This window comes from Carcharhinus amblyrhynchos, chromosome 20 (genome assembly GCF_965287045.1).
Source record: "Carcharhinus amblyrhynchos chromosome 20, sCarAmb.v2.hapA, whole genome shotgun sequence".
Taxonomy (NCBI): domain Eukaryota; kingdom Metazoa; phylum Chordata; class Chondrichthyes; order Carcharhiniformes; family Carcharhinidae; genus Carcharhinus; species Carcharhinus amblyrhynchos.
In genome coordinates, this window is record NC_137343.1 from 24,989,312 (window position 1) to 24,995,336 (window position 6,025).

Consider the following 6,025-nt stretch of genomic DNA (forward strand, 5'->3'; position numbering starts at 1 on the left):
TTTCTTTGTCCCACATACTGCAGTAGCTTCAATAATTGTTTTATTGTATCAATACAACATAACAAGAAGTTGGTTAATGTTTCAGGAAATAAATTTTTTATTTAGAAGAAGGGACAAGCAAATTGGATGAAGTAAATCACTTAAAAGGCATAAAATATGGAATGGCTTACTGTGTTACAAAATTCAAGAGTGTGTCTACCAATTAATCTTGAATCCCATGTCTCCTGCCAAGCAAAGACATAATTCATAATTTATCTTGGTCGTATATATTGCAGAAATTCCTGGTAGTCACTGACAGACCCTGAGCATCAATCTCTCTAATGGCACAGAATCCCGCTGACCTGATAATATTTGCTTCCATCTTGCTATATCCAGAGGAAAGAAAACTCCCAAATTTGAGTAAATCTGTTAAAAAAAAAAGTGTGAAGCACGAGTGGAAGAGAAATTGAAAATAATTGCCATCCTACACAATAGTTTACATACGCAGAAAGGTTAGACTATATCCCAGCAAGATTTGGCATCTTTGGGAATAGAGATAGGGAGGGGAGAAATTAACAAAGGAACGTGGGATGTTATACCTCTGCAAAAGAATGTACTATTTTCTGTCTCGGTTCAATGGTTTGGTGAATGTGCAAATTTTCCATCATTTGCAAACTAGTCTAAAATGAACCATATGATTGAGGAACTGCATCAGTTCTTGTTATGAGTTAAGTCCTACAACTTCAAGATTGCATGAATTAATTAACAGCAACTCATCAAAGTAGAATCTGGTGGTCCTTTTCCTAATTTTAATTTAAAAGTTAAAATTAATTTGCATCATCTAAGTATTTTCTAAGCAAAAAAGACAAGCAGGTGACCAGGTCCCAGTCCAAGTGATTTAAGCCCCTTTCCAAGTACTTGGCTTTTACTCAGAATCTCCCTTTACAGTACAGCCAAAACTACCACACCTGTGGGCATCAGTAAACAATGCAAATAGGTCACTGCCACAACAACATTATTACTTTGGAACATGAAGTGAGATGTTTGAAGTGAAGGCCAATTGAGAAAGCAGCCTTGTGCAATGTGGAATACTCTGCATTGTACATTTTCTTTTGGTCTATTATAAGGGAGAAAATCATTGTGAATATGGTAATAATGAGGAAATCCATTTTATCCTCACACTTGCAGCAGATTGAGTATGTCTTAAAGTATGCATTTCTATGAAATAGCACATCCTGTGTAAAACCAAGCCAATATGCTAACTGGCTTTGACAATAATTGCAAGTTACGTTTTGTTTAGCATGCTTTGTATGCATTAAGTACAGAGTTAGCAATGTCTATAAATGCATTAGAAGCAAATAATATGCAAAATAAAGTTTGGAATGATATAATATACCAAGAGAGTAAAGTTTACAAAAGACATCAGAACACCAAGAGAATGTCCTGATTGCAGTCCCAAATCAAGTTTTATAATTTTTTTAATACCTATTTGAAGTTTTCATGCTGAAGTTTTATGAGTATAATTCACATTTTCCACTATAGTTGCCAAGCTTCTATTCTGCAACTTAAGAGAAATTCTTTTGGAACAGTGACACAAGACCAGGCATATAATGGGAATTGCTGATGGGAAAAATGGTTTTCATTGAGGAAACACAGCTGTACAACACTCCTGAACATTATAGTGAGATATTTGAAAATATTAGGCAGAACCTGCTGTCCTCTGGCATTAAAAAAAGATCAACAGAAGGGAAAAAAATAATGTTCCCATTGTTTTCCCTGTTCCTTTTTTGGCAAGAATGGGCTCATATAGTTAGCAATGGTTAAGGAAGCAGACAGGTCTCTGGTGCCAACTCTACAGTTTCTTTTTTTTCCTGAAATAGACTGTATTTTTGTAATGTTAAATATAGCTTTGTGGCCGTTGTCTTTGGAACATCCTGTAGGAGGAGCCAAAGTCTAAAGTTAAACTAAAACATAATTTGCCAAACTGCTAATTATTTCTATAATAAATAATGTATTAATGTTAATAATTCATGTCATCATAAGCAAGTATTTGTAGAAGTTATACAGATAAGTTGCTTCATTTAGGCTCCATTTTTGGCCTTCTCTTGCTGCCCCTCAATAACATCATCATTGAGCGTAGCTCAATGAGTTCCATCCAATACGTTAGCTGATGACACCCAACTCTACCTCTCCACCACTTCCCAACTCCAATCATCACCTCCATTCTGTCATACATTTTGTCTTTCAGATCCCACAAAAAATAGTCCACTGTTACCTACTTCATTCTTTTCACAGTAAGAAGTCTCACAACACCAAGTTAAAGTCTAATAGGTTTATTTGGTAGCTAAAGCCACTAACTTTCGGAGCGCTGCTCTTTCATCAAGTGAGTGGGAGTTCTATTCACAAACAGGGCATATAAAGACACATTCTCCACATTCTTTTCCCCAGCTACTTGTTCATCTGAATAAAAATTACATTTCCCACCTCCAATCTTTCCTTACCCATAATCATGAAAACCTTAATTCAGGCTTTTTAAAATCATCTTTAGATTCAACTCTGTAAAAGCTCACTTAGCCAGCATTCAAAACTTTCACAAGCTCCCAATGTGTCCAAAACTATGGTACCAACACCATGTCCACATTAAATCATGCCTGACCATTACACCAGCCCCAAATCCTCACTGACCTATGTGTAAGTTAAAATCCACATGCTCCCTTACAGATTTTTTTTAAGTTTGTTAGTGTCACAAGTAGGCATATATTAACACTGCAATGACATTACTGTTAAAATCCCCTAGTTGCCACACTGAGGGAGAATTCACCATAGCTAAGGTACCTAACCAGCATGGTCTTTTGGACTGTGAAAGGAAACCGAAGTACCCAGAGGAAACCCACACAGACACAGCGGGGGAGCATGCACTCTGCACAGACAGTGACCCAAGCAAGGAATCAAACTCAGGTTCCTAGTGCTGTGAGGCAGCAGTGCCAACCACTGTGCTGTCTTTCCCTTCATTGCTTTGCCCTATCCTATCTCAGCAAGCTTCTCCAATACTAATTTGTTTCATAAGAACTTGGAGCAGGAATAGGCCATCTGGCCCCTCCGCCATTCAATAAAATCATAGATGATTTTTTTTGTAGACTCAGCTTCATTTACCCGCCAGTTCACCATAACACTTAATTCCTATACTGTTCAAAAATGTATCTCTCCTTGCCTTACCTTAGAACAACGACATGGGGTCCAGGGAATGGAGGGAACTGAGATCAGAATGACGAAGCTACTGAAGGATTTAAACACAAGGGCAAGAATTTTAAACCTGAGGTTTGGTATTTGTTTTATCTAAGAATGTTATCTTCAAAATATGAGTAAACCATGCATAATGTCCCTCACTGTGGTACCTTCAGTTATAAACATTAGAAAAGCTGGAATTGCTTTCTCCAGAGCAGAGAAGTTTAAGGGAAGATTGAGTAGAGATGTTCATTGTGGAATTGGATAATTACTTTAAAAGAAGAAAGAAGAAGGTGTGACAGGCTGAATGGTTTTCTTCTTGTCAGATTCTAAAAGATTCATAGGATATAACAGAAAAAGACCATTTGGCCCAACCAGTCCATTCTAGTGTTTATGCTCCACTAGTGCCTCCTCCTATTTTTCCTCATTTAAATCTATCATCATAACTCTTCTCTTCTCCCTCTTCTGCTTATACTGTCCCCCTCAAAATGCATCTATAACATTCACTTCAGCCACATTCTGTGGTAGCAAGTTCCACATCTCACCACTGTTTGGGTGAAGAAATTTCTTTGAATTTCCTATTCAATTTCTCAGTAATTATATTGATGGCTTCCAGTTCTGCTCTTATCCAAGAGTGGAAAGATTCTTTATGCATTCGCTCAATCAATTTTTGTGTAATTTTTAAAGACATATATTAGGTCTTTTTTCCCTTATCCTTTTTCCAAGAGAAAAGAAACCTAGCCTGTTCATCCCGCCCTTATGTATATACCTTTGAATTGCTGTATCATCCTTATAAATGTTCTCTGCACCTCTCCAATGCCTCTCTATGCTTTTTATGTTTCTCTATTTTTTTATAATATGGTGTCCAGAATTACCCACAGCCTTCTGAGTGAGCCCAAACCAAGTTTCAGTACAGGTTTATCATAGTTCCCCTGCTTTTCAATTCTGTTTTTCAAGAAGTAAAGCCTGATCTTGTTTTTTTATAAACTTGCTAACCAACAACTTTTAGTGACTGGTAAATTTGTGCACCTAGATCCATTTGTTTCTCTACCCTACCCAGACTTTCACCATCGATGTAATGTGACCAACTCAATTTTCTTGCTCCCAAGGTGTACTATCTCACATTTATCTGTGTTGAACTTCATTTGGGAGTTATTTGTCCATTCTGTAAGTTTATCATCCTCTCATAATTTGTTAAAGTCCTCCTTTGTATTGACTATCTCCTCTGCCAATTCCCAATTTGGTGTCATCCACAAATTTAGAAATTGTGTTTTTGATTCCAAAGTCCAAACCACTAATGCAAATTGTAGACAACAGAGGCCCCAGTGCTAATCTTTGTGCAACACCCAACTTCTGCCACTCGGAATGACTACCTCTACTTCCTTTTCCTGCTTTCAGTCTTAAAGCCAGTTAGAATCCATTCTGCAGATTTAAAAAAAATTATTTACAGGATCTGGGTGGCCAGCATTTATCGCCCATCCCTAACTGCCCTTGAGAAGGTGGTAGTCTGTTGCTTTCTTGCTGTAGTCCCAGTGGTGTAGATACACCCATAGTGCTGTTAAAGAGGGAGTCCCAGCAATTTTGACCCAGCAATAGTGAATGAACGGCAATATATTTCCAAGTCGGGATGTTGAAAGGCTTAGTGGGGAATTTCCAGGTGATAGTGTTCTTATGTTGTGCATGGTGGCTAGCACTGCTGCCTCACAGCTCCAGGGACCTGGGTTCAATTCTTGGCTTGGATCACGGTCTGCAGAGTCTGCATATTGTCCCCATGTCTGCGTGAGTTTCCTCTGGGTGCTCCAGTTTCCTCCCAAAGACCAAAGATGTGCAGATTAGATACATTGACCATGCTAAATTGCCCCAGTGTCCTGGGATGCATAGGTTGAGGGATTAGTGGGGTAAATATGTGGGGTTACAGGGATAGGGTGGGATTGTTGTCAGTGCAGACTCGATGGGCTGATTAGCCTCCTTCTACACTGTAGGGGTTCTATGATTTCTATGTATCTGCTGTCTTTATTTAGAGTTTATTTATTAAGTTTACATTAACACTGCAATGAAGTTACTGTGAAAATCTCCTCGCTGTCACAGTCTGATACCGGTTCAGGTACACTGAGGTAGATAATATCATGGCCAATGCACCTTACCAGCATGTCTATGAATCATAGAATTCCTACAGTGCAGAAGGAGGCCATTCAGCACATTAGGGTATATAGAATAGCTGATTAGCTGTAAAGACTTCTAATCAGTATTCTGTAAACTGTGTGTGCCTTTATATGCCCTGTTTCTGATCAGAATTCTCCACTCACCTAACAAAGGAACAGCGTTCCAAAAGCTAGTCACATTTACTATCAGATAAACCTGTTAAGACTTTAACCTGGTGTTGTGAGACTTCTTACTATGTTTACCCCAATCCAACACCAGCATCTCCACATCATTATTTGCCCTTGTTCAGATGTTCAGATAAGGACACCTGACTGAAGGCAATCCAGGTAAATTACATCTACTGCATTACAATTTGTAAATCTGAGATTTGTAAAACAAAGTTTGCAGCAATCTTTTTGCAAAATGAAATTGGAATTGTTTTGTATGTCTCCAGGAACAACAATAATTTGTTGTCTATCTAATTTTCACCCATCAGTAAGGGTGATATTTTCTGCTTCAGATGCTGCGGATTGTCTTTTGTTTGTTGGTAAAGTAGGAGATAATCTTATCTAGAGATTTGTTATTTCTGGAACATGCCCTGAGGCACTTTTCCTCTTGCTCAAGGATTGGTGGCCTGGGTCACGCATGCGCAGCTGCTCCCTGGAGGGGGCAGTTTTTT